The sequence below is a fragment of the Benincasa hispida genome, chromosome 4 (assembly GCF_027475165.1).
Source record: "Benincasa hispida cultivar pf3 chromosome 4, pf3_genome.v1.1, whole genome shotgun sequence".
NCBI classification, from domain to species: Eukaryota; Viridiplantae; Streptophyta; class Magnoliopsida; order Cucurbitales; family Cucurbitaceae; genus Benincasa; species Benincasa hispida.
The window spans coordinates 53,715,115-53,725,990 of NC_143481.1; the positions used below are offsets into that span (position 1 = coordinate 53,715,115).

The 10,876-nt window shown below is 36.1% G+C and overlaps 1 long non-coding RNA gene across 7 annotated transcripts; it reads left to right on the forward strand.

The window, feature by feature from the left end:
* Positions 1–114: 114 nt before the first annotated feature.
* On the forward strand, positions 115–2,425 carry LOC120076369 (uncharacterized). 7 transcript variants are annotated; one of them, XR_016529018.1, is made up of 7 exons: positions 115–396; positions 478–578; positions 660–759; positions 848–1,020; positions 1,463–1,516; positions 1,806–1,961; positions 2,182–2,425. It is a non-coding gene; the product is annotated as an uncharacterized LOC120076369 (long non-coding RNA). The 7 variants fall into 7 exon arrangements; XR_016529019.1 differs by having other exon boundaries at positions 848–987; XR_005481521.2 differs by lacking the exon at positions 1,806–1,961.
* Positions 2,426–10,876: the final 8,451 nt, after the last annotated feature.

The window sequence follows — 10,876 nt, forward strand, 5'->3', positions numbered from 1 at the left end:
TATTATCCTTATTTATAATTATTAAGGATTATTATTATTGTTAAATAATTACTGCAATTAAGTAGCTAGAATTAAGTGAATAACTATATATAAGAGTTAGTGGAAATTAGTATGTGAAGTAAATAATAAAAGATAAAAAGAAAAAGAGAAGGAAGTGGTTCTTCTTTGGCGGTGGAGGTCTTCTCTCTCAAGAAAATCTATGAAAATTTGCAGCTAACACGCGAAGAAGATGAGGAAGATGAAGATATAATATTTCTGAAGGAATTGAAGTAAGATTTGTTGGTGAAATTCAAGAAGGAAGTGAAGGAAGTCTGGAATAGAGGCCAATCTGAGCGTATTCTGGGTTTTCTGTGATATCTGGTTGTACAGAACGACTTAGAAGCTCCAATTGGTCAGGTTAGAAAGCTAACTCAATTATTTGAAACTTTTGCGAAGGTTGTTAGAGCTGAAAATGATTGGAAGTGGATGAATTTTCAGGTGGAAGTCAGTGGGTAAGAAAAATCGAGAAACTGGAGAGAGCTCTGGTTCTTGAAGCGGTTTGAGCTTTCTAGGAGGAGTTAGAAGCTGAAATGTGTGAGGTTAGTTAGCTAATTCGATTTATAACAACTTTTCTGAAGGATTCAAAACCTAAAAACGAAGGGAAATAAATGATTTCTCAGGTGGAACAGAAGGGGGTTGCAGGAATCGTGAAGAATGGTACCTTCTGGTTCCAGGCGATTTCTGGACAATCCAACGGTTTTTAGGTCTTTCTATCTTCAAGTAAGTTGTATAGGACTTGAAATCAAATAGTTTGACACAAATTTCACTCAATTTGGTCAAGTAATTAATTAGTTATAAATTTTTGAAGTTTGGCTGAAAATCTGGAAAAACGCTGGGGACTTGCTGCCAGCTTGTGTGGGTGCCTCACGGTCAAGACCGCCCCTCAGCACGCCTATTGCTTGCTTCAGCACCTTCCTAAGCCCACAGCACGCCCATCCTTGCCCACATGTATGTGTCAATAGCCATGGCACCTAAATTTGAGTAAGTTAAGGCCTATTTTGAAGTCGGTGAGTTTGGCTCCAAAATTGATTATTTTTGGACTCATTGACTATTTTTCTTTGGGCTTAAATAGGTATTTTAGATTTTTTTTTTTTTAACTTAAAAATACCTGAATTTGGAGTTTAGGTGAATTTTTGGAGATTTTATGAGTAATAGTGGTATAGGTTGAGTGTAAGCCCAATTCGAAAAGGAGTAAAGTTTTAAAGTGAATTTATAGGTTGGGTAAGGTTAAAAGTTCATGGTTTAGCTCATTTATGATAACATGGGTGATGTGAAGGATTATTTGAGTTTAACCTTGAAGTACCCATGTTTAAGGGATAATGGGACATATAATGGTTTTCAAGAAAAGTATAAGCCGAGTCTGAGTATAGACGAGATAAATAACAGAAAAGTGATTGATAAAGGATTTGGAACTGCTTTTCAGGTCAGACAAGGCTTTGCGATATGTATAAACACCCGGGGAAACGAGCTCCGAATAGTGAGTGACAAAAATGTTTTCAAACTATGCTTTATTAAGTTATTGAAAAATCTGCAATTACATGTTTATGAGCAAAGACTTCCCAGGCATATTGTTATTTTCTTATAAATGATTGGATGATGCCTGAAGTGAGTTTTATGTTCAATGTTATTTAAATATGATTGACGAGCTTGTACCTATGATTTGTAAGCATCCTATGTTTCACGTTTCTTGAAGTATGTTTTACAAGCTATTGAGTACTGAACATGTTTTAGTTAAATGATAAGTACCCTATGTACCGATACCTAAGGACATCGAGACGGTATCGAAATGAATGGGACCCTAACACATGAGGACTTCGGTGATGTATCAAGACAGCCCGATGTATGAGAGCTCTGCATGCACGTATCACAGTTTACGACGATGAGAGTGTTGAGCTTGCTCCACCTCAACTAAGGATTTAAGGGTACTATGTTTTCAGATGGTTACGATGTTTATGAACTATGTTTTCAAATGACAAAGTATTTATGAACCATGATTTCTAGTTTTATGACTATGGAATGTGTTATGCAAAAGGTTTCCCTATGTTGAAACCAGCTTGATTTTGATTTAATAAGAACGTTTAAATATCTCTATCACTCATTAGACATCTGTCTAATGTTTTCAAATGTTCTCTTTCTTCCCAGGTAGCGAAAGGTTTCCAGGAGCTTGACCTAACCTTGCAAAGTCTCTGGTGTGGATCCTCCCTTAGCTTATTATTATTAAGTTTTGAGTTAGTTGGCATGTAGTAGGCATGGTGGAAAGTTGGGGTAGAGAGAACCTTTGTTGTGTAAACTTAGCAGATGATTGTATAAAGTCTACTTCAGTATATATGAAAACATGTTGTGAAAGGATTCTGTATGCCAGTGTAGTGGAAGATCAAGTTAATTATGAACTGTTATCAGTTGTACAGGTGTATAGGTTGAGTAAACCCCTTGGGTTGCATTGTTTGTATGTTAATAAGAAGAATGTATCTCATGCTCTTTCCCAGGGATTAAAAGGGAAATCTGAGGGATTAAAAGGGAAATCTGGGGGAGGGTGTGATAGCAACACTATACGAACACTTCGCGCTCGTCCTCAGCAATCGCGTCGGTCATGAACTCCTCAGCAAGAACACGAACGGCCTCCACAGAACCTCGACGGTGTCGAGTTGAGTAAGACACCACCAAGAAGGTTACCTTGGTATTTTCGGTGTGAGAATCTAGAGGGTGGGCTCTGTTCAGACTTGGTATGAGGCAGTCGAAGCAGGAATTAACAATCGTGTACATGATTGGGCAAGTGGGAGAAGACAAAAACCTATCGCATAGGTCGATGTCCAATCTTTTAGCTAAAGCTAAGCGATCGTTTAGCTCAGTTTAGCTCAGTGCCTGTCGCCTACAAAACACTACACGGTCGTTTACTTCACTCAAGCTGCTTAGTAAATCTGTATGTACTTGACAAGCTCCGTGAGTTTCTTTTTTTTTTTTTTTTTTTGAGAGAGAGAGAGATCTCAAAACATTTTTCCCAAAAAACTTACTAAAATTAGGAAAAAAAAAATCTTTTATCTCATGGTTACCATGAACCACCAATAACCTCCCACTCAATTGGTTATTAGAGAAAAAGATTTAATTATCCAATAATTAATATTATTATAAATATAAATGATAACCAACTTATCATAATATATTTATAACCTATAGTTTTCATATTTCATCTCATGAAACATATAAACCATAGTTCTTTTTCTATTACGTGGTACATAATGTAGATCTCATTTACATCAATCCTCCATTAGAAGTATCTCATACATCATATCGATTATATCATATATAATCAAAATACTACTTTTCAATTTGAACATTTCAAATCAATACCAAGAATTGATCCTCAACTGAATCCATTGAGTTACCAAAGGGACCTTATGAACTTCTAGCTCGAAGCTCCAATGGTATATGAATAATTGACTAAACTCTTTAGTCACAGAATCCACCATCCGTTAATTGCCAAGCACTCCACTAAAGACCGACAACTGAACTCTTCTTACCACAGATATATTATGTGTCCATCTTAACCAATCAGCAGTGCAACAACCCTTCACAGATCGCTCGTAAGTACAGCTGGGCCAATAACCGTTATGCCTCTGTAGTTACATCTAACTCCTTAAGTACCACTGATCCCTCTAATGAACATAAGTCATAGTCCTACTATGACTGAGTCCTCTCTTCCAAAGAGAAGCTGTGACCATTATGTTCAAGCCCCGGAATCAGCCCTTAAGGGAGCAATCTCTCTATTTATCCCTTCTTCGGGAAAGGAGTGAATTTCATCTTGTGGATTGAGTTCTCAGCTCCCAGATCAAACAAGTCCTCAAAAAGTTAGGCTTGTTGAGTTGGCAATCTAGCCACTCTCACCCATACTAATCAAAGGACCGCCCTCAAAGGCAGGAGTTCCCAAAACACTCAGGATTGAGGTCGTGTCACCTATGGTCATTTAGGTGAGATGTAAGTCTCTAGTATCAACGGCGTTATATACAGAGTCTAGTCATCTCATGGTCTAGGTCTTATACAAACTCTTTGTATAGGACACCTCTGCTCGCACATCTCCACATGAATGGTTAGGATCTACTATCTGTAGTAGTTTACAACACATGCAAATCTCTACAAAGTGGGCCATATCCGTAGTGTCACCAGGATCAAGTATCTCACCTTAATCCTTATACTACATACCTATTTAGATTATCACTTAAGGCATGATCCACTTATGTATCACATATACATGCTTAAGTTCACATAAGATAACCAAGGAGTTTTGTTTAATGGATATGAGTAAATGCTAGAATTAAATAACACTTATTTTATTCATTCAACAATATGTATCTTTATCAAACAATGAGACTCCGAGAGAATTAGGACACCAATCCCAACAACATGCTTAGTAGAGAATGATGATTCTACCTGGATAGTTGATTCAAGAGCTACTAATCATGTATGTTCTTCTCATTAAGGATTTAATTCTTGGAGACAATCGATAGCTTGAGAGATGACTCTCAGAGTCGATACTAGTGAGGTCATTTCAGCTATTGCTATAGGCAAGCTTAAGTTATTTTTGTACAAGAAACGATATATGTTATTGGATGACGTATATGTAGTGCCTCTTATCAAGAGGAACTTAATTTCAGTTTCTTGTCTGATTGAACAAAAGTATTCCTTGTCCTTCTCTGAAAATAAAGTGTTTATTTTTAAGAATTGAATGGAACTAGGCTTTCGGTCAATGGAAAGTAACTTGTATTTACTAAGGTCGTTAGTTAAAAAAGTTGTGCTAAAGACAAAAATGTTCAAAACGGCAACAACTGTTAAAAGATCGAGAGTTTCTCCTAAAGAAATGTCCATCTTTGGCATCTAAGGTTAGGTCACATTAATCTCAATAGGATTGAGAGATTGGTGAAAAGTGGACTTTTAAATGGTTTAAAAAAAACTCTTTGCATGTATGTGAGTCGTGCTTTGAAGGCAAAATGACAAAACAACATTTTATTGAAAAAGGTTATAGAGCCAAAGAGACCTTGGAGCTTATACATTCAGACTTCTATGGTCTGATGAATGTTAGGCCACGAGGAGGGTATGAATATTTCATCTCTTTCATAGATGATTTTTCTAGATATCGGTATCTATACCTAATGCAACATAAGTCTGAAGCATTTGAAAAGTTCAAGGAGTACAAGACTGAGGTTGAAAACTTGTTAGGTAAAAAGATGAACACTACGATCTGATCGTGGTGGAGAGTATATGGACTTAAGATACCAAAACTATATGATAGAACATGGAATTATGTCCCAACTCTTAGCCTTGGTACACCTCAATAGAATATCGAAAAAGAGAAACAGAACTCTGTTGGACATGGCTCGGTCGATGGTGAGTTATGCTCAACTTCCTGACTCGTTTTGGGGATATGCAATAGAGATTGTTGTTTATATTTTGAACAATGTTCTCTCAAAGAGTATTTCTAAAACACCTTTTGAGTTATGGAGAGGTCGTAAAGGTAGTTTACGCCACTTCAGAATTTAGGGATGTCCAGCCCATGTGCTAATGACAAACCCCAAAAATTGGGAACCTCGTTCAAAAGTATATCTATTTGTAGGTTACCCCAAGGAAACGAGAGATGGATACTTCTATGATCCAAGTGAGAATAAAGTGTTTGTAATGACAAATGCTACCTTCTTGGAAGAAGACCACATGAGGGACCATAAACCACAAAGTAACATAGTTTTAAGTGAAATTTCTAATGAGTCTACTGACACTTCAACAAGGGTTGCTGAAGAGGCTGATGCATCAACAAGAGTTGTTGATGTTGGTTGATCTAGTCATTCGCATCCATCTCAAGAGTTGAGATTGCCTTGACGTAGTGGGAGGGTTATGAACCTACCTGTACATTACATGGGTTTAATAGAAGTCTAAGACATCATAACTGATGTTGGGGCTGAGGATCCATTGTTTTATAAAGAAGCAATGGAAGATGTTGACAAGGATGAATAAATTAAAGCCATGAATCAAGAAATGGGGTCTATGTTCTTCAATTCTATCTGGGAGCTTGTAGGTCAACCTGATGGGGTAAAACATATAGGTTGTAGATGGATCTACAAGAGAAAAAGATGTGTAGATGGAAAGGTACAGACCTTTAAAGCGAGACACAAGAGAAAAAGAGGTGTAGATAAGGATATTGATGAGCCTTGTGTTTACAAGAAAATCATCAACAGCTTAGTAGTTTTCTGTTGGGTTTTATGTCCTAAAAACTCGCAATTTGTAAAATGATAAACATTTTCTATAATCAATATACTTGTTATTGATTTCATAAATTATACGAAAGTCTAAATCCAATAAACTAAGACCCATGACTATTGTATGAGTACTTAAACTTTATGTCGAGACATAAGAGTGGATCAAGTTCGAGTAAATAGTCAAAATGATCTATGGTACGTGAATAAGGTTGGGTACCATATTTTGGTAACACCATTGGATGCGGCCTACTCTATAGTTATTACAAAGAGTTGTAAAGTGCTACATACGATGTGATCCTAATTCATACATGTTATGACATGAGGAGTGGGGTCGTCCTATGTAATGAGTTTGCATAAGATCAGGACCAAGAAATAATCACTCTTACTTTATAATGCTATTTACTGTTTAAGACTGACTATTTCACCTATATAACCTAGGTTAACTCGATCTTAATTCTGAGCTAGCTATGAACTCCTGTTTGTTCGGGATTATCCTTTGATATGGAAACGGTGAGAGTAGTCCAATAGCACTGCTCAATAAGTTTACCATTTTGGGGATAAGACCGGATGAATAGTTGTTCTCTCAAGTACTCAATCAAAGTTTTGAACAAGGGGCCTTACCCTCTCACTGGGCTGAGAGAGTTTGGTTTAGTGATTGGATCACAAACCAATTGTTCATTAGAGGATCAATAGGGACTTGAGGAATAAGAAGTAATCTCGGGGGTAAAACAAATATTTGACCCAGCCATTATTACGAACAACCTGTGAAGGGTCGACTTGCTGATTATGGTTAAATCGTGTGGACATAATATATCTACAGTGAGGGGAGTGCAACTATGGGCTTTAGTGGAGTGACCCATTAGTTAAAGAATGGGGATTAATTTGGTCTAATGAGTTTAGCCAATTAATCTCGGATCGTTGGAGCCTATGATCTGTAGGTCTGCGAGGTCCCCCTACTAGCTCGTAACGGACTAGCTCTAGAATAGTGTGATAAGTTAATTTGAAACGTTCAAATTAGAATTAAGGGAATTAGTAATTATATGAGATATAATTTTATGTTTAATTTTAAAATTAAATGAAATAGGAGAATTTATATATTTAAATATAATTTAAATGTATAAAGATGGATATGTGTTAAAATTAATTTAATATTTGATATTAAATTAATTAAGTTTTATTTAATAATTAATTTATGAAATTAATTAAAATTTTCATTTTTAAAATCAAAATAGATTTAATAAAATCAAATTTTGATTTTTTGAGATAAAATTAAAAAGGAAAATAAAACAAAAAAAAACACATAAAATGAAAAATGAGGGTTTTCCATTATCCATCACCAAGTAGCTCACTCAAATGGCATTATCTTTGCCTTGTCTTCTCCAAGCATGAGTTGTAACTCATGCAACTCTTCTCTTTGCATGTTGATTTGCAATATAATGAAGAGATTGGAGTGAAAATCGTGCATGCAATCTATAGAGATTTTGAGAGAAAATTGGGTTTGAAGAAAGAGTTCTTCAGCTAGTTTTCTGTCGTGAGCATTTCTCCTTCTACCCTTGATTCAAGCTTAATTTGAGTCCCACAACTCAATCTAGAACACCAAGAGAATAGTTTGGGAAGATCTTAAGGTGATCTAGAACAAGATTTGGAGAAGATAGCAGCTGATGAAGGAGCTTTGAAGAAGTTCTACAAGAGGTATGTCTTGAAAATCATTTGTTTCTACAAAAGCATGCTTTATATTTTGCCAAAATTAGTGAATTTGAGTGCTTAGATGATCCTTGTGCTTCCGCTACTATTGATACAATCCTACAATTGGTATCAGAGCTTCAAATAAGCATTCAATTTGGTTTAATTTTGGTTTGATGGGTGTTTTATATGAGACATATGAAATTGTTGCACTGATATGGTTTTCTGAGTTTGGGTAGTTTAATTCTCTTTATTTTCTCAAATTTTTAATTGGCACTGGCTTGATGAGCTTTAATGTATTCCCAAGAGTTTGTAATTTATTTGGAGTCATTAGAGTTGAAATTAAGCTATAAATTGAAGAAACAAGCGAAGAGGTCGAATTGCAGTTCCAGAAAATTAGCCTCTGTTCTTATCGCCATTGAGCTTCAGTATCTAAACGATCATTTAGCTTCATGCTTTAGACGATGTGAAGAAAAGCTAAGCGATCGTGTAGCTTTGGGTGTTGATCGTTGAGGTATTGTGTGCTAGACGATCGTGTACCTGCTGAAGCTAAGGGATGTGTTGTATTGCTATAAGATGGCACTACACGATCGTGTAGCTTTGGCTGGGAGCTAAGCGATGTGATGAAGAGCTATACGATAGCCCTGAGCGATCTACAATCATTAATCTTTGACCAAGAGCTAAACGATGCGTTGAGTTGCTATGCGATATAACTACGTGATCGTTTACCTCTATACGGCAGCTAAACGATGTGTTGAATTGCTATGCAATAGCATTACGTGAACGTTTACCTCTATGCGGCAGCTAAACGATGCGTTGAGTTGTTATGCGATAACACTACGCGATCGTTTACCTCAATGCGGTAGCTAAACGATGCGTTGAGTTGCTATGCGATAGCACTACGCGATCATTTACCTCTATGCGGCAACTAAGCGATGCGCCGAGTTTCTAAGCGATAGCACTACGCGATCGCTTACCTTTGTGCGGCAGCTAGGCGATGCGTTGAATGCTATGTGATGGTATAAAGCGATCGTTTACCTTTTGCGCGTGCTAAACGATCGGCTTCATACGTTAGACAATGGAGCTAAGCGATCGTGTAGTAAATTGTCCGTGCTAAACGATGGACCTGCGCGATAGTGTGAGACACTAAGCGATCATGTAGCTTCCTTCGATACTAGAAGATGAAACTATGCGATACAAGGAAAATACTACACGATCGTGTAGCTTTGCTAAACGATCAAGCATTTATTAAACGATCAAGCAAAATGCAAGACGATGGTCGTCATTACTAAATGATGAGACTTAGCGAGATGTTGAACATGTGCGAGGGCTACCAATTCGACCGGTTCTCTTGTGGTCTGGTTCGGTTCAGCTTCGAATGGTTCTTGGCTAGTCCGGCTCAGACGATTTGGGTTTGGTTCAAGCTACTTCAGTTTGTTTTGGAGCGGTTCGAGCAGTCTGGGAGCAGTTCGGAAGCTGTTTTGTAATAATTAGGTTTTGTTTGCTTTTTTTTGCCAAAACTAAAACCATATAAGTCTATGTTTAGTTATTTATGCATTTTATGTATGTTATAATTAGATAAATATTGTATGTGCATATAGTATGTCATTTAGATTTAAAATCCCACCATAGGAAGCATGTTACATGCATTGAAAGTACATAATTGTTATAATATATAGTATGCATGTTAGAATTTCTCATATTTAATATAAATGTTATATTAAATGTTGAATGCCTCATGTATGTTATGGATGTTTAGCATGTCTAAAGTTTTATAAGTTGCTATAAAATTGGGTTGGATATTTAAAATCCATAAACAACAACTGCATGCTCAAGTAGGTTGTAATCTTCTATTTCGGATGCAAATTAATACCGTCCTATAGGATCTAAAAATGGCGGGTCACACTTACAAGAATTACTAAGTTGTTAATAAAGATCTTGACCAAAAACGATAACTAAACGACTATAAGGAATAAGAGTTATTCTGGAGACAATAGGAATAAGAGTTATTCTAGGTATAGTGTTTGGTCAAAATTGTTTGCTAACTGCCCCACGGTAGCACATATTCTGACTCACTAAAGTGTCGTTGCAAATAAATAATGGTTATGGGTGTATTATTACTTTTTGCTAAAACTTGATTTTGGATTTATTTACAATTTGCAACTTAGAATTTGTTTGAATTTTATCAGCATGTCGAATTCTTCTATAATACTCGCTTTCGATGTACGTAACAATAAAATCAAATCAACAAACAAATTACTAGCAGTTGATTATACCAAAAGAGTTTTAAGAAAGGATTGTCATCTATCTCCCAACTCATCTGAAATTATGAATTATGTAGATGAGAATGTTGAATTCGAATAACAAGATAAATATGATTTACTTGTTATCAAAGCATGTTTAGTGGAAAACGATAAAATCTGGATAATTGATTCAGGTGCCGCTAATCATGTATATACTATCTCACAGGAAACAAACTCCTAGAGACAGTTGACAGAAGGTGAAACAATTTTTAAGGTAGGGACCGGGGAGATTGTTTCAGCCAAAGCAGTGGGAGATATGAAGTTATTTATAGGAGATAAATACATTTATTTGAAAAATGTATATTTTATTCCTTCTATGAAAAGGAATCTAATATTGTCTCCTGTTTGCTAGAACAAAATTATAAAGTTTATTTCGAAAATGGTGAAGTGTTCATCAATATGCGAAATAAACAGATTTTCTTTACAAAATTAGAAAATAACTTGTACATGTTAAAACCAACTGAGGTCAAAGCTGTTTTGAACAGAGATGTTTAAAACTGTTGGGACTCATAAGAAAAGGAAAATTTCTCCAAATACATCTTTGGCACTTGAGATTGGGTCACATAAATCTCAACAAGATTGACAGATTGGTTAAGAACGGTCATCTAA